Raw genomic sequence first — 24,244 nt, forward strand, 5'->3', positions numbered from 1 at the left:
GTCTCTTGGTTCAAAATTGCAGCCGCAGCCATTGAGAAGAAAATGAAGGAACTGATAGGCGAAAGCTTTAATGTATCTTGTATTAACACATTAATTATTAAGGGTGTTCAGCTCGGAAATGATTACATCCGTCCCCGGTGTGGAATTCATAAGAAATGCGTTTGAAGCATATGGATAACAAAAGTGAGCAGGAATTGGCTTAGAAATCTTTCAAAAAGCAAGTAAATAGTAATTGTAGACGTTATTGTTTGATTCTAGTTGTATATATAAAAATGAGAAGGTTTGTGTTGTATGAAGGAAGCAACACTTGGCACAGAGGCTGTCATTTGGCGCCAGTTCGGTGCGGCCAACGGCCCAGTTTACTGAATTTTCTGGAACTTACAGCTCATTAATTCAGGGCCGAATGTCACTCATTCATGATTACAACTATCTGGGGCTGGTATTCTAGACCTTGGTGGAGCCAAACTCCTCTTAGAAAAGTAAAATCATGTGATTTATTCATGGCATTGGAAGTGCACAATTTTCCAATGATTTTCAGGCAACCTAGAAACTGTGACCGGTGGAAAAATTGTGGAAAAAGCTCAAACCTGCTTGAATACCAAGGTCATAGCTCCCATTGATTTCTATGGCATCTCAGGAGGTTTTAGGTGGTGTCATTTTTCATTTTTATTGGAAACTTGATGATAAATCATCACTAATCATGGGAAGAAATTGCAAAATGTCATTATCTTAAAACCACATTGTGCCTTTGTATATAGTTACATAGTTACATAGTTACACAGGGTTGAAAAAAGACCAGTGTCCATCAAGTTCAACCCATCCAAGTAAACCCAGGACACCTAACCCACACCTACCAATCTATACACTCACATACATAAACTATATATACAAACATTAATACTAACTGTAGATATTAGTATCACAATAGCCTTGGATATTCTGATTGATCAAGAACTCATCCAGGCCCCTCTTATAGGCATTAACAGAATCTGCCATTACCCCATCACTAGGAAGGGCATTCCCCAACCTCACTGCCCTCACCGTGAGGAACCCCCTACCCAACATCCCCCGGCAGGGCATTCCCCAACCCCCTCACTGCCCTCACCGTGAGGAACCCCCTACGCTGCTTCAAATGGAAGCTCCTTTCCTCTAATCTAAAGGGGTGACCTCTGGTGTTTTTATGGGAAAAAAGAACATCCCCCAACTGCCTATAATCCTCTCTAATGTACTTGTACAGAGTAATCATGTCCCCTCGCAAGCGCCTCTTTTCCAGAGAAAACAACCCCAACCTCGACAGTCTCACCTCATAGTTTAACCCTTCCATCCCCTTTACCAGTTTAGTTGCAGTCTCTGCACTCTCTCCAGCTCATTAATATCCTTCTTAAGGACTGGAGCCCAAAACTGCCCCCCATACTCAAGGTGAGGCCTTACCAGGGACCTATAAAGAGACAAAATTATGTTCTCATCCCTTGAGTCAATGCCCTTTTTTATACAAGACAGCACTTTATTTGCTTTAGTAGCCACAGAATGACACTTCCTGGAATTAGACAACTTGTTATCAACAAAAACCCCCAGATCCTTCTCCATTAAGGAAACCCCCAACACACTACCATTCAGTAGATAGTTCGCGTTTATATTATTTCTACCAAAATGCATAACTTTGCACTTATCAACATTGAACCTCATTTTCCAGTTTGCTGCCCAGTTTTCCAATTTTGTCAAATCGCTCTGCAAAGCGGCAGCATCCTGCATGGAACTTATAGTTTTGCACAATTTTGCGTCATCAGCAAAAATAGAAACAGTACTGTCTATGCCCACCTCCAGGTCATTAATAAACAAGTTAAAAAGCAAAGGCCCAAGGACTGACCCCTGCGGTACTCCACTAACCACACTGGTCCAATTAGAAAATGTTCCATTTACAACCACTCTTTGTACTCTATCCTTCAGCCAGTTCTCTATCCAATTACAAATATTATGTTCTAGGCCAATATTCCTTAATTTGATCATTAACCTTCTGTGAGGTACTGTATCAAACGCTTTAGCAAAGTCCAAGTAGATGACATCAACTGCCATTCCAGCATCAAGGTTCCTGCTCGCCTCCTCATAAAAGGCGACTAAATTAGTCTGGCAAGATCTGTTACGCATAAAACCATGCTGGCACAAACTAATAGTATTGTGAACTGCAATGTATTCAACTATCCTTATTACCCCTTCTAAAAGTTTTCCTACTACTGATGTCAGACTAACAGGCCTATAGTTTTCAGGCTGAGAACGGGATCCCTTTTTAAATAATGGCACCACATTAGCAATTCGCCAGTCTCTCGGCACCATGCCAGACCTCAATGAATCCTGAAAAAATTAAGTGAAGAGGCTTGGCAATCACAGCGCTCAGCACATTTAATACCCTGGGATGAATCCCATCCGGCCCTGGACCTTTGTTTACCTTTACATGTTCAAGTCTCTTTTGAATTTCCTCCTGAGTGACCCACACAAGTTCAACCCATCCGAGTAAACTCAGCATACCTAACCCACACCTACCAATCTATACACTCACATACATAAACTATAAATACAACCAGTAATACTAACTGTAGATATTAGTATCACAATAGCCTTGGATATTCTGCTTGTTCAAAAACTCATCCAGGCCCCTCTTATAGGCATTAACAGAATCTGCCATTACCCCATCACTAGGAAGGGCATTCCCCAACATCACTGCCCTCACTGTGAGGAACCCCCTACGCTGCTTCAAATGGAAGCTCCGTTCCTCTAATCTAAAGGGGGGGCCTCTGGTGCGTTGATTGTTTTTATGGGAAAAAAGAACATCCCCCAACTGCCTATAATCCCCTCTAATGTACTTGTACAGAGTAATCATGTCCCCTCGCAAGCGCCTCTTTTCCAGAGAAAACAACCCCAACCTCGACAGTCTCACCTCATAGTTTAACCCTTCCATCCCCTTTACCAGTTTAGTTGCACGTCGCCGTGGGCGACAAAATAATAGCCACGCAACAAAATAATAGCCGCGCGACAAAATAATATCCGCGAGCGACAAAATAATAGCCGAAATAATAGCCGCGCAACAAAATAATAGCCGCAGGCGCCGAAATAATAGCCACGCAATGAAATAATAGCCACGGGCGACGAAATAATAGCCGCGCAAGAAAATAATAGCCGCGGGCGCCGAAATAATAGCCGCGCAACAAAATAATAGCCGCGCAATGAAATAATAGCCGCGCAATGAAATAATAGCCACGCAATTAAATAATAGTTGCGCGACAAAAGAATAGCCACGGGCGACAAATTTTTTTAGCTCACGACATTTTCGGCGTTTGAAAATTTTTCGCTGTTTCACAAATCTTTTGAAAGATTCGCAAATTTTTGGGTAAAGCGAAACAGGACAGATTCGTTCATCACTACTGGCGAATATCAACATTTTGCAATGAACCAATTTGTTTAAAGTGAGTTTACCATTGAATACAACTAACAGATATATATTAAGTGACCTATTAAAGAACCTCACCAAACTGGAATATATATATCAGTAAATATTGCCCTTTTACATCTTTTCCATTAAGCCGCCATTTAGTGATGGGCTGTGTGCTCCCTCAGAGAGATCAGCTGACAGGAAATAATGCAGCTCTGACTGTAACAGGAAGTAGTGTGGGAGCAAAAGGCAGAACTCTGCCCATTCATTGGCTGATGGGGCCTAGCATGTATGTGTGCCTTCATATTCGGAATGCAGCAACCGCAGACCAAGGATATAGCAAACTGCATATTTCAAGTATGTTTTGCATTGTTGTCTAATCATAGCAATTTAATTTAGGATACATTGTACTGATGTTGATCTGGTTTTCCTAATAGATAGTGATGCTATAGAAATCCTGGCTAATTAATCCCAAAGTGATGTACAAATGTGTAATGGGCTGTATTTATGGCAGCAAAGCAGAAACAGATGTTGTTGGAGCATTTCCTTTCCAAGGGAAGCTCTGCAATTATTCTTTTATGTTCTTTAATTTGATCTACTCGCCAATAAAGTTCAAAGTGTTGTCGCTGAATTGGCCATATCATGGGTATTGGGTAAATGAGGCAAGGTACTAAGAGGCGATACCCCAATTCTTACCGAAAACTCAAAGCTCAATTTAAGTTGCATCTTTAGTTCCCTAGAGTCCTGCAGAAGGTCCAATACCCATGGTTTATCCGCAAGAAAAGTGGGTACCCTGCAGATGCGAGTACTACTACTTTAAGTTGCATCTTTAGTTCCCTAGAGTCCTGCAGAAGGTCCAATACCCATGGTTTATCCGCAAGAAAAGTGGGTACCCTGCCGGTAGGACTTTCAGATGCGGGTACTACTACTTTAAGTTGCATCATAAGTTCCCTAGAGTCCTGCAGAAGGTCCAATACCCGTGGTTGATCCGCAAGAAAAGTGGGTACCCTGCAGGTAGGACTTTCAACTTTACTACTTGAAACTTTTTTTAAACATTTTTTTCTACCCCCGCCCACTTCTGATGATGTCACTTTCGGTTTGCAGCAATAGCACCTGATTAACGGTGATCAGTGGGTTACTGGGTGTGGATAAGGCACTTGTGGGTCGGGAAGTGGGTCACAGCAAGTAGAAATGCAATTTGTGAGTTGGCGTTGCAGGTTGTCGGCTGCAGGTCCGGGTCTCAAAAATTGGTTCTGTGCAGGAATCTAGCACAAAGTGGGTTGTGAGCGGCAGTGCTTGTACTTTTGATTAGAACACTACTAGCTGCCATGGATCACTTCCTGGTCCCTTGAATGGGAAGCACTTTGGTTCGGGGATGTTAGTTGGCTTAGGAGTTAATGAAGCCTAATGGGCTTGTATGGTTGGGAAGATTGACTAATACTAAATTACTGAAGAACAAGGGCAAGCACGATATTTAGGGCATAAAATCTTTGAAGAAAATTTCATGCACTAGACTTTATATTACAAAGGATTAAGGCTTTGGCTTTAGTTGGCCAATTATTAAATGTCCGTTATAACCACATTTTTTTTTGGAATTGGGTCTTGTTGATGGAATACCAGTATTGATATATTTATATTAGGGTTGCACCGAACCCAGTTTTTTGGGTTTGGCTGAACCCCCAAATCCATCGCAAGGGATTTGGCCAAATACCGAACCGAATCCCAATTAGCATATGCTAATTAGGATCCGGGAGGGGTAAAAGTCACCGCGTGTATTCACATGGACATTTAACCCTTCCAAATCCTAATTAGCGTATGCTAATTTATGCTAGTTCGGATTTGGTTCGGCCAGGACCATGGATTCGAACCCTGCCGGATACCAAACCGAATCGTGGATTCGGTGCATCCCTAATTTATATATATCTCTATAGGCTATAAGAGAACCTAGAATGGTCACTGCTATGATAAGGTCTATTTTAGGTCCTGTTTACCTGACTATGACTTAACAATGTAAAACTGCTAGGCCAGGGATCCCCAGCCTTTTTTACCTGTGAGCCACATTCAAATGTAAAGTGTTTGGGAACAACACAAGCATGGAAAACTTTCCTTGGTTTACAAATAGGGGCTCTGATTCGTGATTTGGCAGCCCCTATGTGGACTGGCAGCTTACATGAGGCTATGTTTGGTGGTACATCTGGTTTTTATGCAACCAAAAAGGAATTCAAAAATAAGCATCTGCTTTGGGGCCACTCAGAGCAATATCCAAAGGGACTGGTGAGACTAAAGGTGGCCATACACGAGCAGATCCGCTCGCTTGGCGATGTCGCCAAGCGAGCGGATCTTCCCCCGATATCCCCACCTACGGGTGGGCGATATCGGGGACCATTTAGGTAAAAAAAATAATAATCCGATCGTTTGGCCCTGGGGCCAGACGATCGGATTATGTGGGCGGCAATGGGGCAGTCGGATCGGGGACCGCATCAACGAGCCGATGCGGTCCCCGATCCGACCAGATTTTCTAACCTGGCCGATCGAGATCTGGCCAATTTCAGGCCAGATATCGGTCGGCCAGGCCGATCTGCTCTCCCCATACACGGGCCGATTAGCTGCCGAATCGGTCCAAGGGACCGATATCGGCAGCTATAGTCGGCCCGTGTATGGCCACCTTAAGACACAAAGGGGTGAAGCTGCTAAGCTGCTGGGAAAACCAGAGGGAACTGCAGGGTGGAAGAGGTAATGGAAGGCTCCCAAACATCATAACATTAACGCTGATTCGTCAGATATGGGTAAATAATTCCTTCATTTTTACTTGCAAATCTGACGATTCGGTTCTAAACGTTAGTAGAGTGGACAAACAATCTTTCCTATGACCAATGGTCGTGTGAAAGATCATAATTGTAGTGCGCATGGCCACCTTAATGATTCTGCCTAAATGCAGCGTAATGTGAAAGTGCCATGGCCAGGAGAAGAGATCGGCTTTAGAAAGAGAGGAACACACAGTTCCAGACATGCTTACATCTCGTGGGATTCTATGCCGCTGGATGGTGTGGTCTCTCCAGTCGGCTTCCATATGCTGTTTCTTGGCTCTGAGGCCCACGTTGGGTGGGTGTGCTTCTGAAACTGGATGGCTAAACAGCACAGTAATACATTCAGTGGCCTGTCAATTTTATTTGCTGTGTTATTCATGAGATGACTGGAGGAAAGGATTTATTGCATGCACTAGAGTTGGAAAAACCTCTGAGACGAATCAAGATTGAGAAACAGACATGAAACTATTCATCTTAAGCCCTGTTACAGGGGAAGAGAGTTTAAATGTAGTTCTGTATTATGGGCAACAGTTACCTGCAGCAGAGTGTACATTCCCCTTATGTTACTATATATATATGTTCATTATAGATATTGGTACAGGCATGGGATCCATTATCCGGAAACCCGTTAGCTGGAAACTCTTTATGCAGAAAGTTCTGAATTATGGGAAGGCCATCTCCCATAGACTCATAGAAATATATATACAGGTATGGAATCCCTTATCCAGAAACCCGTTATCCAGAAAGTTCCAAATTACGGAAAGGCCCCATAGACTTCATTATAAGAAAATAATTCTAATTTTTAAAAATGATTTCCTTTTTCTCTGTAATTATAAAACAGTACCTGTAACTGATCCCAACTAAGATATAATTACCCCTTATTGGGGGCAGAACAGTCCTATTGGGTTTATTTCATGGTTAAATGATTCCCTTTTCTCTGTAATAATAAAACAGTACCTGTACTTGATCCCAACTAAGATATAATTACCCCTTATTGGGGCAGAACAGCCCTATTGGGTTTATTTCATGGTTAAATGATTCCCTTTTCTCTGTAATAATAAAACAGTACCTGTACTTGATCCCAACTAAGATATAATTACCTCCTTATTGGGGGCAGAACAGCCCTATTGGGTTTATTTAATGGTTAAATGATTCCCTTTTCTCTGTAATAATAAAACAGTACCTGTACTTGTATGTATGTATAACTTTATTTATAAAGCGCCACAAGGGTACGCAGCGCTGTACAATCTTACAGAATACAAAATTACACACAGGGAGGACGAGTGATATAATAAATAAATACAATAAATACATATATGTATATATATATAAGTGCCATGTGGTATGAGACACAGTAGGAAGGAGGTCCCTGCCCCGTAGAGCTTACAATCTAAGTGGTTGGGTAACATACAGGCACAAACTGGAAGGTAAGAGTGCATCAGGTATGGGCATTTGCCCTTAAGCGCAGGACTGGGCAAAATAATGTTTTAGTGCCCCAGAAGGTAACAGCTGAGCTTTTTCTTAAAGAGAGTGAGTGAGTGTTCCCTACGGAGGGATTCAGGGATAGAGTTCCAGAGGGAAGGAGCAGCAAGATAGAAAGGTTTAAGACGAGAGAGCGCAGTGGGTGTGGATGGTGTAAAGAGACGGAGGCTCTGAGAGGAGCGGAGGAGACGACCAGGAACATGTAGGGAGACCAGTGAAGAAATGTAGTGAGGAGCAGAGGAGTGAAGGGCTTTGAATGTGAGCAGAAGGATTTTGTAAGCTATCCTTTGCTTGACAGGCAGCCATGCTAGTGAGCTTAATTGAGGCTGAGTAGGTTCCCTCTTAGGAGAGAGCAGGAGGATCCTGGCGAGGTGGGAGTCTGGGAGGCCGGTTAGTAGGAGAGTAGTTACTTGATCCCAACTAAGATATAATTACCCCTTATTGGGGGCAGAACAGCCCTATTGGGTTTATTTCATGGTTAAATGATTCCCTTTTCTCTGTAATAATAAAACAGTACCTGTACTTGATCCCAACTAAGATATAATTACCCCTTATTGGGGGCAGAACAGCCCTATTGGGTTTATTTAATGGTTAAATGATTCCCTTTTCTCTGTAATAATAAAACAGTACCTGTACTTGATCCCAACTAAGATATAATTACCCCTTATTGGGGGCAGAACAGCCCTATTGGGTTTATTTCATGGTTAAATGATTCCCTTTTCTCTGTAATAATAAAACAGTACCTGTACTTGATCCCAACTAAGATAACAAAAATGACTCTGGGCAGGTATTGTTGCCTTATTTCACTGCAAATAAATAGGATATCCACTTCTGCTTATATGAAAAGGTAACTTTCATCTTAGAAAATGTTCTTTCAAACTGGCCAACAAGGAAAACATATCAAAGGGCAAGCTAAATTCATGTCTATATAAAAATGATGGATTTGTGGATGCCCTGTCTGTTGAAGTACCCTAAGAGTGTTTGCCTAATCCATACATGAAAGAACAATTAAAGAAAAGTCAAATAGGATGAAGCTGTAAAAAATAAACTGCTGATTTATTGGATCGAGTGGCTCTTGCCCATTGATAGAATGTATTCCTAGGGCCTATGGGTGTGGATAAAGGGGTCACAGTAAGTGCACTCAGCTTATCTAATGATTAACAGTAACTTGGGAGATTCACTTTATCTCTGGTTAAAAGGAAATGTCGAATTGCAAATATACCGGTCTGTATCTACGTTGATAAACCAAGAAGTAGCTCTATGTGTTATCTAACTAATGCACAGCAAGCATTTTATTTATCTTCACTTGTTTGCTTCATTGTCTTCCTTTGCAGATTGTGGTATCAGACTGTCCGTTGGCTCATCCGACCGACCTGGGTACTTCCTGCCAAAGCCACTGATCTTCCCCTAAAGGTTGGTTTGGGCAACTGCAAGTCAATAATGGTCAAAATTAGTCCAGTAAATTTGAGGTTCTATTTCTAAATGCTGAAGCTTTGATAAAATGAAACCTAGGAATTTAGCACCCTTTAGGGCAGGGGTCCTCAAACTTCTTAAGGAAGGGGCCATATCAGGGGCCGAACCACTATCACCACGACCACCACCAACCCCCCCCCCCGTCATCAAACAGTGTGGCCCACTACTGCATCCAGCATCCCCCCCCAGTGCTCCGTCCGTCCACCCTCCCATCTCCCACGCTCCGTTCGTCAGACTCCTGCTGACTTCTACCTCTGCCAGTTCCCCCTGGTCTGCCCTCCATCTCTGCATCCTCCCTCTCAACTCCCCCATCATGCTCCCCACTGCGTCCTCTCTCTCCGCTGCCAGGGGTGAGGACGCAGCAGGGGGCTGGGTATATTCCCCTGAGGGCCGGATCCAGCCCGCGGGCCGTAGTTTGAGGACCGCTGCTTTAGGGTAAAAACCCACAGAGGGAGTTACTACCCATGATAGATCTCTGCTACCGAGGGCAAGTAACTGCTCCAAAAAGGCTTTCCACTGGCAACAGCAGAAGTCCAGGTGGAAAGTCTTTTGCATCTCTTATCTCTATTAGTATAATGCTAATATTTTATATATGAAGTTTCCAAGAGCAAATTTTAGGGATGGATGGGGTTATAGCAGGGAAGCTTTGGCAACACTTCATATACTACTGCTAGAACAACTGTCATTTACTATATGAGGGACTTTTATCTCCCTTTTACGTATGTTTATAACAAATAATAATATAAACAGATATTATAAACTCAACAATCCCAGAATAAAATGATCTTTGCTAATACTGATGCTGTAAAACTCATGGTTACGTCCTTTCATGGAAATCTAAAGAGCTTCTGGGGCAATAGGTCATGTTGGCCTTTCTTCTCAGCGCAGCCAGCTCTTCACATTCCAAAAAACAAACAATGAAGAAGCAAAAAAGGCATTAGAAAGGGACAGTCACACTGGAGTAGCCCTTAGATGAAAGGGAATGTGACAACATTCACAGATACATTTGTACTTAACTAGAAGAAAAAGGAGAACAAAAAAAGCTGAAAAGTCGGAAAGCTTGGGCGGACATTTGTTGGTGCTTTGTTCTTCTTCTGTTACATGAACGGTTCAGTGTATTCTTATATTTATAGATGTTTATAGATGTTTAATACGGTCTATGGTGCCCAACATTTGCATTATACATGGATTTCAGGTACCTGCAAACACTGAAGAAGGGGTGACTCTGTGTCAGTCAATCAATTCTGTTTCTTTCAAGGTGGCCTTTAAGTGATCGCTTTAGCTTGGAAGCCATTGGAGCTATTTCTTTACCTTCTCTGATAACAGAGATGAGGGATAAAAAAAAAAAAACACCCACTTAAGTTCCCCATACACGGGTGGGCAATATCGGGAGAATCCAGGACAATTCGATCATTTGGCCCTGGGGCCAAACAATCGAATTATAACGACGGGTATAGGAAAAGTCGGTCCGGTTAGGTTAGAAAATCTAGTCGGATCGGGGACCGCATCGGCTCATTGATGCGGTCCCCGATCCGACTAGATTTTCTAACCTGCCCGATCGAGATCTGGCCGATTTCGGCCCAGATATCGGTCGGGCAGGCCGGTCGGTAGTACCCATACACGGCCGATAAGCTGCCGAATCGGTCTAAAGGATCAATATCGGCAGCTAGAATCGGCCCATGTATGGGGGCCTTTAGAGAATGTTTTCAGTGAAGCAAAAGAGGCAGTTTCGCTCATTGCTAGTGACCAGAATCGAACTGGCCTGCCAGAGAATTACAGGATCTACTGGCCCCTAACCGATGACAATTCCCATCAATCCATTATTATTTTTACTATTGGACAATAAACCACCAATATTATTTAGTATCATTTACATCAAACTGCTAAGAGTGGGTCCTTTGTGTCAGGTTCTCTGGTGGGCCCTAGGAGGCCTGGACTGTCACTACTTGTGGCTGTTCTGATATAACAGCTAGGAGACAGAAGATACAGTAACAGTTTAGTAGAGAAGGAGAACCTATAAAGGTGTCACACATGAAATCCCCAAACCCAGAACAGATGCCAAGATTACAGCCTCTGCTACTCGTTCTTAAAGTGAGAGAACCGAGGCAAGAGTTCTGGGCGAGCAAAGTCTAATACGGAAAAGAGCAGAGCGCAGTCAAGTAAGACAGGCCGGGGTCGATAACCAAACTATCAGCGCAGTACAGAATTGAAATCTAGAAGTGTGGTCAATAACAGGCAAAAGGTTCTCTGGTGGGCCCTAGGAGGCCCAGACTGACAATACTTGTGACTGTTCTTATATAACAGCTAGGAGACAGAAGATACAGTAACAGTTTAGTAGAAAAGAAGGACTTATATAGGTGTCACACATGAAATCCCCAAACCCAGAACAGATGCCAAGATTCCGGTCTCCACTCAGGCTTCTGCCTGTAACACCCACCTGTCACTTTGGGAGGAGCCCTCCGCTACTTGGTCTTAAAGTGAGAGAACCGAGGCAAGAGTTCTAGGCAAGCAAGGGAACTGACGCGTGTCACAGGTGTAATAGGAAAAAGAGCAAAGCGCAGTAGAGTAAGAGAGGCCGGGTCGATAACCAAACTATCAGTGCAGTACAGAAGTCAGTTCAGGCAGCAAAACAGCAATGGTCAGTGAACAGGCAAGGGCAGGGTCAGACTGGGCCACCGGGATACAAGGGGGGGGCCCTGCGGGGTCGCTCAGCGGGGGCCCTGCGGGAAGTGGGGTGCTGGGGATGCGGCTGGCAGGGGCACCTGCAGGGCCACAGCCCCGGTGGGCCCTGCACCCCCCAGTCCGACCCTGGGCAAGGGTCAGGATCACAACAGCAAGGGTCAGGAACACTAGAACAGGTAAACACACCCAGGAATTATATAGGATAGACCTACGTTGGGCGATGAAAAATGGGACAAGGAGTCTTTAAATATTTGAATTTAGCACCAATAGACTAAGGTAGGACAACGCATCAATATAAAGGGTCATGCGTGTTTGACACGAGCCAGAATTCCGTGCCAGAGACAGGAAGAAGCTACGGGCGCCCCCCAATGTGTCACTGGACCCACTAGACCACCAGCTACCATGATAATAGGCCTACAAGTAACCAGTCTATCTGGTGCTCATTATTAAAGACCTGACATTTTCACCCACAATGAAAAGCTTTAAGATCACTGACCCACAGCAAAAGAAAGCACATTCCAGCTTACGTTAATGCTAGGGGTTATTAGCTTTAACACATATCAACTTTCCGAACAGGAAGAAATAAAACATTAGTTGCCAGTATTAACACAGATTTGTAGCCCTAAGGTAAATTTTAGGTTGAGCTTAAAGTGCATAGTTTGTATAATCATGTAGAATCAATGGGATATTTCTATTCCGCGTGTGGAAGGCCAGACAGTTACACTTATACATACGTAAAACACCTCTCATTTTGTATTAAAGTCACTAAATGCTTAAAAAAAAAAAAATTGACATCTATCTAGAAAAAATCTTAGCTAATGGACATGTAATGAATTTCCTGGTTGAACATTTGAGACTCGGGAGCAGACGCATGTTTATGGTTCATTTGTGCTTCAAGTGCAAAGCAGCGAGGGAACCGGTGGGCTCCCAGGAGATCCAGGGCACATACCCATAACCGAGTTCAGCGCCTTCATAATTACTTCCACCCACACATATGTTATGTGACACTAATAAATTAATTGACACAAAATGAGCCCCAAGTACTCACTTCAAATTAAATAATTGGTCGAAACCCCCTTCCCCCACCAATGTGTGTGATTCTTTAAATGAAACCAAGTTACTGTCTTCAATCAGGACAAGGCTGTAGGCAATACTGAGATATATTGGATTTACTTTTTCCTTAACACTTACCCCCTTGTTGCCCAGTAGCTTCTACACTAGACCAAGAGATTCTCCTATTCACTCTATATACAGGTATAGGATCCATTATCCAGAATGCTTGGGACCAAGGGTATTCCGGATAAGGGGTCTTTCCATTATTTGGATCTCCTACCTTAAGTCTGCTAAAAAATCAATAAAACATTAATTAAACCCAATAGGATTGTTTTGCATCCAATAAGGATTATTTATATCTTAGTTGGGATCAAGTACAGGTACTGTTTTATTATTACAGAGAAAAGGGAATCATTTAACCATGAAATAAACCCAATAGGGCTGTTCTGCCCCAATAAGGGGTAATTATATCTTAGTTGGGATCAAGTACAGGTACTGTTTTATTATTACAGAGAAAAGGGAATCATTTAACCATTAAATAAACCCAATAGGGCTGTTCTGCCCCCAATAAGGGGTAATTATATCTTAGTTGGGATCAAGTACAGGTACTGTTTTATTATTACAGAGAAAAAGGAAATCGGTTTTAAAATTCTAAATTATGTGATTTAAATGGAGTCTATGGGAGACGGGCTTTCCGTAATTCGGAGCTTTCTGGATAACAGGTTTCCGGATAAGGGATCCCATACCTGTAGTAGATATGTACATAAATGCAGGAAACATGGATGTGGGCCAATGATTCAGTGATGAACACATTACCGTATATTTTTCATAGGTGTTGCGTGTAATATATAAATACTAGCTTTGTAATCAGCCAGAAATTGTGTTTTTTACCACATCATGCCAACTCCTGTTGTCAGTACAGGTATGGGATCCCTTATCCGAAAAACCCGTTATCCAGAAAGCTCCGAATTATGGAAAGGCCGTCTCCCATAGACTCCATTTTTTTTGTAACTTATATTTTTATTTATTTTTTTTCCAATAACAAAAGCAAGGACAGAGAAACACAAGGTTATATGATACAGAGGCACATTAGTTATCATGAAGCAATGAACTAATGGAGTTGTTGTACCAGTGATAAGTCTTAATTGCTGTGTCTGCTTTTTCTGCAAAAGGATAACCAACAATAAGATAGATTCAAAAGGGAGGGTCCATAGACTCCATTTTAATCAAATAATTCAGAATTTTAAAACTGATTTCTTTTTTCTCTGTAATAATAAAACAGTACCTGTACTTGATCCCAACTAAGATATAATTACCCCTTATTGGGGGCAGAACAGCCCTATTGGGTTTATTTAATGGTTAAATGATTCCCTTTTCTCTGTAATAATAAAACAGTACCTGTACTTGATCCCAACTAAGATATAATTACCCCTTATTGGGGCAGAACAGCCCTATTGGGTTTATTTAATGGTTAAATGATTCCCTTTTCTCTGTAATAATAAAACAGTACCTGTACTTGATCCCAACTAAGATATAATTACCCCTTATTGGGGCAGAACAGCCCTATTGGGTTTATTTAATGGTTAAATGATTCCCTTTTCTCTGTAATAATAAAACAGTACCTGTACTTGATCCCAACTAAGATATAATTACCCCTTATTGGGGCAGAACAGCCCTATTGGGTTTATTTCATGGTTAAATGATTCCCTTTTCTCTGTAATAATAAAACAGTACCTGTACTTGATCCCAACTAAGATATAATTACCCCTTATTGGGGGCAGAACAGCCCTATTGGGTTTATTTAATGGTTAAATGATTCCCTTTTCTCTGTAATAATAAAACAGTACCTGTACTTGATCCCAATTAAGATATAAATAATCCTTATTGGATGCAAAACAATCCTATTGGGTTTAATTAATTTTTTATTGATTTTTTAGTAGACTTAAGGTATGGAGATCCAAATTATGGAAAGACCCCTCATTCGGAATAACTTTGGTCCCAAGCATTCTGGATAATGGGTCCTATACCTGTACTTGATTGGTGCCAACAGTAGAACAGCAACCAAAGCATACAAGACAAAGGAAGCCAGAGTACTGCCTTTAATAGACTGGCATCACTGTAAGGCAGGGGTCCACAGCCTTTTATATGCCTGAGCCACAATCAAATTAAAAAACTGTTGGGGAGAAACACAAGCATGAAAAAAGTTCCAAAGGTTCCAAGTAAGAGCTATTATTGGCTATTTGGTAGCATCTATCAGCCTACAGGAGGCTCTGTTTGATATTACACTAGGTTTTGATGCAACCAAAACGTGCCTCCAAGCCAGGAAATCAAAAATAAGTGCCTGCTTTGAGGCCACTGAGAGCAACATCTAAGGGGTTGGTGAGTAACATGTTGCCCCCAAGCCACTGGTTGGGTATCACTGCTGTAAGGTCAGAAAAAACTGCCCTACCAGCCAGTCATTCCTCTAGATCAGGGATCCCCAACCTTTCTTACTTGTGAGTCTCAGTCAAATGTAAAAAGACTTGGAGAGCAACACAAGCACCATAAAAGTTCATGGAGGAGCCAAATAAGGGCTGTGATTGGCTATTAGGCAGCCTCTATGCACCCTATCAGCTTACAGGGGCTTTATTTGGTAGGAAATCTTGTTTTTATTCAACCAAAACTTGCCCCCAGCTCAGGAATTCAAAAATAACTCCCTGGTTTGGGGGCACTGAGAGCAACATCCAAGGGGTTGGGGAGCAACATGTTGCCCCTGAGCCACTGGTTGGGGATCAATGCTCTAGGAGGAAATTCAAAAGGTGTCAGTTGAATTTTCTCCCGAATATCTTCAAAAACATCTAGAACACCAAAAGTCTAAAGCAGAAATGGCTACAAATGGAGGATTCTCTGATGAATGTAAAGTGTTATTAATAAAACTGCTTGTGAATAATGATGAGCGAATCTGTCCCGTTTCGCCTCACCAAAAAATTCGCTAAATCAAACAGCGAAAATGATGCGCGTCAAAAACAAAATTGTCGCCCGCGGCTATTCTTTTGTCGCCCGCGGCTATTCTTTTGTCGCCCTAGGCTATTCTTTTGTTGCGCGGCTATTCTTTTGTCGCCTGCGGCTATTCTATTGACGTGCAACTATTCTTTTCACACCCGCGACTATCCTTTTTTGACATGCGACTATTCTTTTGACGCGGGTGACAATTTTTGGACGCGCGGCAAATTTTTTCATCTGTTTCGCAAAACAATCCGCCAATGGCGAAACGCGGAAATTCGCTGTGAATCCATGCCTGGCGAAACATCACTACTTGTGAATTTCTGAACAATGTAATGCTACCCTGGCAAATAAAAGCAATTAAAAACGTAAACATTACTGGTTGATTTCAAAAGTTTGAGTTGATTTGCTCTTCTTCAAGGTCTATAGATGTATAGATCAACATGTCCCACCTCCTAAAACCTGGAAAGCCTTTTATCAAAAGAAAAACACAATTCTCTGTTCAAAATGCAGGAAAATAAGCTGCCATTGTAGCGGCAGGAATTTCCCCCATCAGTGGAGGATGGTACAGTCCAGCCGCAGCTGCATCATAAATTCAGATCAGCTCTTACTATTCATCCTCCCCATTGGGTTCCAGAGTAGGGAGACTATTTGACTGCTCGTATCCTGTTGCGAAACAGAGGAGGAAAGAAACCTAAGACAACATTGTATGTGCCGTTATACAGTAGGCTGGAGTCCCTGTTGCTCTATGGAACTACAGCCTCCTCCCTCGGAAGGGAACAGGTCGAAGAAAAACCGATTACCCTGCCTGAGAAACAAAGCCTATCTCAAGCTCCACCAGATCTGGAAACATTTAAAACTCCATCTGCTCATGTTAAAAAACAAGCCCAAAACCAACCTATATTTGAACGCGGCTGTCACTTCTAGCCTTGCATGCATGTAAATAAACAAGTCACACAGATTTCCAGCTCAGAACTAATCGTATATATTCACAAGATCTCCTGAGCCCGGCGCTAGAATGGAATCATTATGGAGTCCGTAACAGCAGGCCTTTGTTCTTTAAACACTTTTAAAACCTTCCTCAAAGATCTACTTGCATAATTTACTGCCTTTTAAACCAGATCTATTTACACACAACTTCTCGGAAAAAAAAAAATTTGCAACGCGGAATTATTGAAACGGGGTCTTACAAAGCCAACACTGAATCTTTTAAACTTCCCTTATCTTCTGATAATTACTTCAAAGGGAAAGTTGACTCACTTGAAAATAAGAGCACTCTGCAGGCATGGCGTGAGGTAGGTCAGTGCAAACTCAATCACAAAACCTTTTCAGTCGCACTCCAACCTTGTCATTTCTTAGCAATTACATATAAATTAATAAATTATTACATTAAGGGGCCATTTACTAACCATTAGTGATGGGCGAGTGATGTTTTGCCAGCCATGGATTCGCGGCGAATTTCCGCATTTCGCCATTGGTGGATTGTTTCGTGAAACGGATGAAAAAATTCGCAGCAGAAAAATTCGCACGTCCAAAAATTGTCGCCGGCGTCAAAAAAAAAGAATAGTCGTGGGCGACAAAATAATAGGCGCGTGACAAAATAATAGACGCGGGCGACAAAAGAATAGACGCGGGCGACAAAATAATAGCCGCAGGCGACAAAAGAATAACCATGTGCGACAAAAGAATAGCCGCAGGCGACAAAAGAAAAGCCACGAGCGACAAAAGAATAGCCACGGGTGACAAAAGAATATTCGCGAGCGATGATTTTTTTTGCCGCACAACATTTTCGCCGCTTCACAAATTTTTCGCCATTACGCGGATCTTTTCAAAGATTTGTGAATTTTTTGGCGAAGCGAAACGGAACAGATTCACTCATCACTACTAACCATCAATTTTTTTTAAAGTTGAATAGAATTTTTAGCACAAAAAGTTGAAGAGAAAAAAGGCACAACTAGTGGTGAAGCATTGGCGAATTGGTTCACGAAACGTTTTGAAAAATTTGATCGCGCGTCAAACAAAATCGCGGTCACATCAAATTGGGCACAGTCATGTAAAAAACCGTGGGCGACAAAAAAAAAGACGGCAAAAAACTGCGCGAATTTTACAGCAAAGCAGATTCGCTCATCACTAGACACAACATTTACTACGTGTCTAAAAGGGTAAAAACCCGAATTCGACAGTTTTCCAGGTTACACTTGCCGAGTTTGTGCAGAAGTCAGTGGCAAACAATTTCTTTCTTTTGTCTTGAAACTTTAGAGATTTCACTGGGTTTTGTCCGAAAACTTGACACTTTTGAATTGCCGCGTCGGGAATTCAATAAAATCAGGATTTTCGCTGCAACATTTGAAAAAAGTTACTTAATTGTTTGTCATGATATGCTGAAAATTGATGATAAATATTTTTAAACATTCTGTTAGTCTTGTCGCAGGCGACTAATCTCCCCGTGTGCCAGAGCCCTAAGAGGATACTGGCATTAGTTTTCTTATCTTACTTTTACAGGGTACACTGCCATCAAATAATAAAGGATGTACCGCAGGGGTCAGTCCTTGGGCCTTTGCTGTTTAACTTGTTTATTAATGACCTGGAGGTGGGCATAGACAGTACTGTTTCTATTTTTGCTGATGACACTAAATTGTGCAAAACTATAAGTTCCATGCAGGATGCTGCCGCTTTGCAGAGCGATTTGACAAAATTAGATAACTGGGCAGCAAACTGGGAAATGAGGTTCAATGTTGATAAGTGCAAAGTTATGCACTTTGGTAGAAATAATATAAACGCAAACTATCTACTGAATGGTAGTGTGTTGGGGGTTTCCTTAATGGAGAAGGATCTAGGGGTTTTTGTTGATAACAAGTTGTCTAATTCCAGGCAGTGTCATTCTGTGGCTACTAAAGCAAATAAAGTGCTGTCTTGTATAAAAAAGGGCATTAACTCAAGGGATGAAACATAATTTTGCCCCTTTATAGGTCCCTGGTAAGGCCTCACCTTGAGTATGCAGTGCAGTTTTGGGCTCCAGTCCTTAAGAAGGATATTAATGAGCTGGAGAGAGTGCAGAGACGTGCAACTAAACTGGTTAAGGGGATGGAAGGGTTAAACTATGAGGTGAGACTGTCGAGGTTGGGGTTGTTTTCTCTGGAAAAGAGGCGCTTGCGAGGGGACATGATTACTCTGTACAAGTACATTAGAGGGGATTATAGGCAGATAGGGGGGGGTCTTTTTTCCCATAAAAACAATCAACGCACCAGAGGCCCCCCCTTTAGATTAGAGGAACGGAGTTTCCATTTGAAGCAGAGTAGGGGGTTCCTCACGGTGAGGGCAGTGAGGTTGGGGAATGCCCTTCCTAGTGATGGGGTAATGGCAGATTCTGTTAATGCCTATAAGAGGGGCCTGGATGAGTTTCTGAACAATCAGAATATCCAAGGCTATTGTGATACTAATATCTACAGTTAGTATTAGTGTTTGTATATATAGTGTATGTATGTGAGTGTATAGATTGGTAGGTGTGGGTTGTGTGGGCTGGGTTTACTTGGAAGGGTTGAACTTGATGGACTTTGGTCTTTTTTCAACCCTATGTAACTATGTAACTATGTAACTATGTAACTATGTAACTATGTAACTATATCTGTAACGGAAAACAAATAAGGGAGGCCAATTTATCAGTTTGTAAATCAGCCGAAAAAATTTGTTATTAAAATTGAAGGAGTTCCTTCTCTCAATCGTTAGTTGACATTTATGAAAACTGTGGGGGAAAACATGGCCCCTTTCATTTTTATGAATTTACTTTTTAAAATGCCTTGAAAAATAAATAAATAGCTTTAATGATAAAAATGCATTTACCGCTGACTTCTATTTAGACTCGTTAGGTTTTAGCTTCCAAATTTTTTTCATTCAAACTTTTTTTTGGAATTTGAGTTCGGAATTCTTTCGCCCTTTTTTTTTCCGAATTCTGGGCAAAACATGAGTGGTGAATTTTAATACATTTTCCCTTTAGTATAGTAGAATAAAAGTTCTTCCATGCTTTATGGCTGCAACATAATTTCTAAAAATAAATATTTATCGGTGTCTTTAGACCGCCAACGTCTCCCCAATATCCAATCCCAAATCACTCTGTATTGGCGTAGAGTTTTGTGCCAAACAAGACAAAGCAATGAGGCTGACATTTTTGTATCCTACAGGTGTGGAGAGAAGAATGCGTAACATTTGACCCCATCTTGTCACCACTCAGGTACTAAGATAATAGTATTCTAAATGTCTAAGCATTGTATTCTAAAGCCCTAGAGCCCCACAACATTGCTCAGATACATTTTGTGACACCTTCTTTCTTCTCTGTAAATTCCAAATACCCAGTGATATACTGAAGATAACTCATTTATAATCTGTGATTCCTGATAACTCCTGATTCATGAACCAAATAAGTCCAGAATCCACTGGCTGAGCCCACCATCTCTAAAAAAAGCCAGTATGGCAGCTTCAGCAGCAACAAATTACCTTTTGTAATATACAGTATTAGTGATGTGCGAATCTGTTCTGTTTCGCTTCGCAGAAAAATTCGCGAATCTTTAAAAAGATCTGCGAAACGGTGAAAAATTTGCGAAACGGCGAAAATGTCGTGCGGGAAAAAAAATTGTCGCCCGCGACTATTCTTTTGTCGCCCGCAGCTATTATTTTGTCGCACGGCTATTCTTTTGTCGCCCGCGGCTATTATTTTGTCGCACGGCTATTCTTTTGTCGCCCGCGGCTATTATTTCGTCGCACGGCTATTCTTTTGACGCCCCCGACTATTCTTTTTTTACGGCAGCGACAATTTTTGGACGTGCGGCGAATTTTTCCGCAGCAAATTTTTTCATCCGTTTTGCGAAACAATCCACCAATGGCGAACCGTGGAAATTTGCTGCGAATCCATGCCATTCGCCCATCACAATACAGTGTATTTTAATGTCTGTCTGTATAAAGTCTGTTCTATTACCCCAACAAAAGTGGCGGGTAGCGATGAATGAATTTTATCGCCAGGCATGGATTCGCAGTGAATTTCTGCATTTCGCCATTGGCTGCGGAAAAATTGGGTGCATGTCAAGAAAAAGTTGCAAATTGCAAATTCGCTAGTCGTCAAATTGGGCATGGTTGCGTCAAAATAGGTGTGGTTGTGTCAAATTGGGTGCGGTTGCATCAAATTGGGCGCAGTTGCGGCAAAATAAGCATAGTCGCGGCAATAAAAGACATGCATGACAAAAAAAAGATGCGGGCAACAAAAAAGTTGCTCACCAAACGCGTTTCGCTTTTTTTTTTTTTGCCATTTCCCAAATGTTTCTGTTTCGCAAATTTTTTTGGCAAAGCGAAATGAGACAGATTTGTTCATCACTTACGGTTAGGAATGCCCTCATACAGCTGGATGAGTTTTTATATATTGAGTTTTCACTTCAGTTTAGTGATAGCTGCATTTCCCAGATTAGTAGTTTAGAGTACTGATGAGCACATTTTTTCACCAGGCATGGATTCGCTGTGAAATTCGGAATTTCGCCATTGGCAATTTTTTCATAAAACTACTGCAAAAATTTGCTGCGACAAAAAATCCCTGAGAAAAAATGCCTATTGATTTTGGAATGAGAAAAAAATGTTGCGGTTGTGTCAAAAAAGTCATGGTCACAGCATAAAAGTTGTGGTTGCATAAAAATAAATTGGGCGTGTCAAAAAAGTTACATGGTGGCCATATTTCACAAATTTTTCGCCGTTTCACAAAATAGCACAGATCACTATACAGGTATTGGACCCATTAACCAGAATGCTCGGGACCAAAGGTATTCCGGATAAGGGGTCTTTCCATAATTTAGATCTCCATACCTTAAGTCTGCTAAAAAATTAATAAAACATTAATTAAACCCAATAGGATTGTTTTGCATCCAATAAGGATTATTTATATCTTAGTTGGGATTAGAGATGTAGCGAACTGTTCGCCATTTTGGGTTCGCTGCGGGTTTTTTTGGCGTTATTTTTTGGCGTTTTTTTTTTTCTTTCATTATTTTTTGGCGTTTTTTTTTTTCTTTCGTTATTTTTTGGCGTTTTTTTTGGCGTTTTTTTTACAAAGTATTTTTCAGAGAAATTTTTGCTTGATCCCCTCCTGCATGCCCCTGTCCGGGTGGTGGCACCCTTTAAACAACTTTAAAATCAGTTTTCTGGCCAGAAATGGCTTTTCTAGGTTTTAAAGTTCGCCTTCCCATTGAAGTCTATGGGGTTCACAAAGTTCGCGAATATTCGCGAGTTTTGACGAAAGTCCGCGAACAGGTCCGCGAACATTTTTGGCGATGTTCGCTACATCCCTAGTTGGGATCAAGTACAGGTACTGTTTTATCATTACAGAAAAAAGGAATCATTTAACCATGAAATAAACCCAATAGGGCTGTTCTGCCCCAATAAGGGGTAATTATATCTTAGTTGGGATCAAGTACAGGTACTGTTTTATTATTACCGAGAAAAGGGAATCATTTAACCATTAAATAAACCCAATAGGGCTGTTCTGCCCCAATAAGGGGTAATTATATCTTAGTTGGGATCAAGTACAGGTACTGTTTCATTATTACAGAGAAAAGGGAATCATTTAACCATTAAATAAACCCAATAGGACTGTTCTGCCCCAATAAGGGGTAATTATATCTTAGTTGGGATCAAGTACAGGTACTGTTTTATTATTACCGAGAAAAGGGAATCATTTAACCATGAAATAAACCCAACAGGACTGTTCTGCCCCAATAAGGGGTAATTATATCTTAGTTGGGATCAAGTACAGGTACTGTTTTATTATTACCGAGAAAAGGGAATCATTTAACCATTAAATAAACCCAATAGGACTGTTCTGCCCCAATAAGGGGTAATTATATCTTAGTTGGGATCAAGTACAGGTACTGTTTTATTATTACCGAGAAAAGGGAATCATTTAACCATGAAATAAACCCAATAGGACTGTTCTGCCCCCAATAAGGGGTAATTATATCTTAGTTGGGATCAAGTGCAGGTACTGTTTTATTATTACAGAGAAAAGGGAATCATTTAACCATTAAATAAACCCAATAGGACTGTTCTGCCCCCAATAAGGGGTAATTATATCTTAGTTGGGATCAAGTACAGGTACTGTTTTATTATTACCGAGAAAAGGGAATCATTTAACCATTAAATAAACCCAATAGGACTGTTCTGCCCCCAATAAGGGGTAATTATATCTTAGTTGGGATCAAGTACAGGTACTGTTTTATTATTACAGAGAAAAGGGAATCATTTAACCATGAAATAAACCCAATAGGACTGTTCTGCCCCCAATAAGGGGTAATTATATCTTAGTTGGGATCAAGTACAGGTACTGTTTTATTATTACAGAGAAAAGGGAATCATTTAACCATGAAATAAACCCAATAGGGCTGTTCTGCCCCAATAAGGGGTAATTATATCTTAGTTGGGATCAAGTACAGGTACTGTTTTATTATTACAGAGAAAAGGGAATCATTTAACCATTAAATAAACCCAATAGGGCTGTTCTGCCCCCAATAAGGGGTAATTATATCTTAGTTGGGATCAATTACAAGGTTCTGTTTTATTTCTACATAAAAAAAGGAAACCAGTTTTAAAATTCTGAATTATTTGCTTATAATGGAGTCTATGGGAGACGGGCTTTCTGTAATTCGGAGCTTTCTGGATAATGGGTTTCCGGATAAGGGGTCCGATACCTGTATATCCTTATATATGCCTGTTCCAGCTGGTATTTTCGCACCTTGACCATTTGCCTGAAGTTTCAAATGCAATTCTTGCCACAGGTCCTAACCCGGTGACCTAGTATTCTGGCTAGCCCTAACCTACAGACATATCTGTCAACCTGCTTCTCTTCCTTTGTGTTATAATGATGCAGAACTCAAAGGTTAGATTTTGATTGTTCCAAATGGACATTGCTTGGGGGCACAACACTCTATTCATATGTTACCCCTATACAGAGGAGAGCCGCCGGGCCATCAGGTCACCATTGAAAAATACTGTATGATTTTACATTTCCTCATTGTTTTAAAGAAGCTAATATGGTTAGGGGCAATTAGTTTTGTCTTGGCCTCTTGCCATCTGGGGTTAATTGAAAGCCTTGACCGTTTGCCTGTAGCTTTACATTCTGTAAAATAATCTCAGGTTTTGTGACCCAGCATTCTGAATGGCCCTAACTCAACGTATCTGTCAACCTGCTTCTCTTTCAATGTGTTATAATCACTTAGGACTCCGATCCCTTGACAATGGTCACTTTTTGATTGATCCATATGGACATTGCTGAGGGCAAAACACCTTCGTTCAGAGGTAACATACAAAACCTGTC

The sequence above is a fragment of the Xenopus tropicalis genome, chromosome 5, assembly GCF_000004195.4.
Source record: "Xenopus tropicalis strain Nigerian chromosome 5, UCB_Xtro_10.0, whole genome shotgun sequence".
In the NCBI taxonomy this organism is placed as follows: domain Eukaryota; kingdom Metazoa; phylum Chordata; class Amphibia; order Anura; family Pipidae; genus Xenopus; species Xenopus tropicalis.